Raw genomic sequence first — 3,242 nt, 5'->3', positions numbered from 1 at the left:
TGTTTGTGGTCATAAATTTAATGGAGTTTTTACAAATACTTTAACAAATACTTACTGTTTGAGAGCGTACTGAGACACCTCCATAATAGATCTATGGTTGTTGTGTCTTTGCTGGGATTTCCACACTGACTATAGATGAAACCTGGACTGCATAAGAGAGTGTGATGTCAACCATAGGAAATGGTTTTCTTTCAGCTCCAATGAAATTAAATCTATTCAGGGTAATGTTGATGCTGCCATGTTGGAGCCAGACGTCGTCAGTAAGTGGTGATTGGTCGTTTTACCCCGTCTTCAACCTAAAATCACCACGTCAATCTCCATCATCATCACCGTGTGAGGATTGTGCTCTTTGGTTTGTAATTCAGTCCCAGAGACCAAAATGCATTGTTTGAACAATTTGTCATTTGAAAAAAAGGGATGTAAATTAATTTTTTATAAATGGTCCAAGGTTTCATCATCAGAACACTGTGGATTCATGACTAGTTTTCATAAAATGCTCCTATTTTTTAAACGTTTCTTTCTTCAACAAATGGTTGACATCACATCTGCCATTTGAAAAAAGAAAGTAGTGAGCTTGTGTCCAAATTGCTATAGAATCCAGAGCACTAAATTGTCTTTTAAAGGTTAAAGAGTAGTGAGAGAATTCAGATATAGCCTCTGTGCGATTAAATGTCTGGTTTTCAGTCCATTCTTGTCAGGTCATCTGCTTTGTTACACTTTTCATTTCAGAATCAGAATCAGAAATACTTTATTGATCCCACACGTGGGAAATTTGTTTGTCACCATAGCAACTGACAGCAGTGGGAAAAAAAAGACTAAGAATAATATAAAAAAACAATAACAAAGAAAATGTAGCATAAATGCAAATGCATTTCTCATCTTTTCCAAATTTAAGTTTATTTATTCATCTTTAAGCTCCTGTGATGAAGAAGGAATTCCTGCATTTTGGATCTTAATTGCTGACACCCCATGACCCTGTGCTGCACAAAGCAAGAATAGAAGATGGATGGATGGATGGATGGATGGATGGATGGATGGATGGATGGATGGATGGATGGATGGATGGATGGATGGATGGATGGATGGATGGAGGTTGTATCCATAATCATGAGTGGAATACTTGTCAGAGCCATAAAGAAAGTGGAACATTACACTTCCAGAGGGCTCAGTATTTCAGGCTTAATTGAAAAAATCCTCAATTTTCACACATGCCATTATCATAAAATCCATCCCATCAATGTTGTCATGGCAACAGTGAGCCCCTTATCATGCCCTCGTCTTGCTTGTTGGCTCTGCAGTTTAACCTTCAGTTCCTTTCTATAATAGGGTTTTCTTTACCTGTTTGAATTGAATTGTTCATTCTTAAAGTCTGGTCCCTCCTTGTTCATTACATTTAAAAAAGACCACTGCTAAATCTTTCAGAAAAAGTGTAATGGATCTACAGAAACCAAAACCCACAAAACTTTTCATATTGAGACAAAACTCTCTAAACCTTTTGACCCACATAAAGACTAGGCATGTTTCACAAAAGTGCTCTATAATAAAATAAAAAAACACACAAACTTGCTGCTTTAGAACTTTTAACTTGTGTCAGAAGTTTAGAATGACAGACTTTTCCTTGAGTGATGAGCCATTAAGGGTTCAAGAAAACTATTGCATTACTTGAAAGATGAAACCAAGTCATGCCTAAAATAGGAAAGTGTGTCTAAAATAGCGCAATTATGCTCTTTTCCCATTGGCTAAGCCGTCGAGGTGCCAAATCGTGGAGCATTAAGATGATATATTTTGTTGAAACTTTGAGTTTTGCAAACGTTGTACATGTTGTCACATGAGAACAATGACCTCTTAGTTTCATAAACTTCAAAGAGATTAATTATTTTTAGTTTATTAAATGCATATTGGCAAACATAACTTTTAAGGAGACAAAAAACAAGCTTTTTGTTCAGATAATGTTCAACGTGATGCTACAAATGGAAATGTACCTTTAATTTTGGCTCTATTTTTAGAACTTTAACGGTTTCCTGATACATGTATGTGGTAACTGCAGAGGAGATTAACAGGTTGAAACACCATAAAAGGAACTTGAATGCATCTTGTAGCTTTGACTTTAAAACTGTTTTCTGAATTGTTTGATTTGCCTTTGGCGACATATAGGAAAACAAACGTGAGTTTTTGAATCCACCAAAAGATTTAATCAGCTGTCAAACCCTACGGGGTCAGGGCATTTATTCGTGCTGGACTGATATACTATATCTGCAGCTGCAAGAAACACCTCGAACCAAAGACAAACTTCCCCCGAGGACAAGCTAATCAAATCAGATCTGACTTAACAGCACAAACTCATAAGGATGAAGGCAAATTTAGACTTCTGTTTTGGTTGGTCTCCCAGTTAAAAGTGAAAAAACAAAAGCCACAAAATGAGTAATGGCAGAATTGTTATAGTAATCAAGTCATTTCAGAGAGAAGATGACTTAAAACTTGTCCATATAGAGACAACATGATACCATTAAAACAAGGCTTTAACTTGGCTGTATTGGCATTCTGTCCATCTATCCATCCATTTTCTAAACTCAATTTCTTTCTTGGTCATGATGTTGCTGGAGCCAATCCTAAACACTGTGGGATACGCCTTAGATGGATCCATTTAGGGCCACACAATAACACACACACACACACACACACACACTCACTTAAGGACATTTTAAAGTGTTCCTAATTCCTAAATAGTGATAGTCTAATAAAATCGAGCGAAGCTCAGAGCTATATATATCACATTTTGCACGTCACACTTCCTTCACACCTTAGAGATCCTCAAATCAACATAACCACACAGAATGAGCATCCAGTCCAGCATTATAATGCTGATTCCTGAGGGGGACCAGCGGGCTTTGAGCCTGACAAATACCTTTACAGAGAGTCAAGGGAAAATATCTTCATTCTCTGCATTCAAGGAAAACATGTTCTGCTTTTTATTGGTTGCAATCAAAGAGGGCCCAAAAGAATGCTCCCCCAAAAATTCTAGTTTTGGTCTTGTTTTTATAACTTTGTCCAGTAGGTGGTGCAGCTGTATCACTTTGGGAACTTGTCTTTGTCAAGTTTTCCTCCATTAGTGAGGCAAAACATGATTTAACCAAGACTGATTGCTCTAATAGCCCTGGCATAAGGAGTGTTCATGTGTCAGTGCACAGTTTGTAGATTCATTTCCTTTGCCTTCCATTTTCTATAAGCCAGAACTGTTAAGT

Source organism: Oryzias latipes, chromosome 14 (assembly GCF_002234675.1).
Source record: "Oryzias latipes chromosome 14, ASM223467v1".
Classification (NCBI taxonomy): domain Eukaryota; kingdom Metazoa; phylum Chordata; class Actinopteri; order Beloniformes; family Adrianichthyidae; genus Oryzias; species Oryzias latipes.
Note: the sequence above shows the minus strand (reverse complement) of the source record.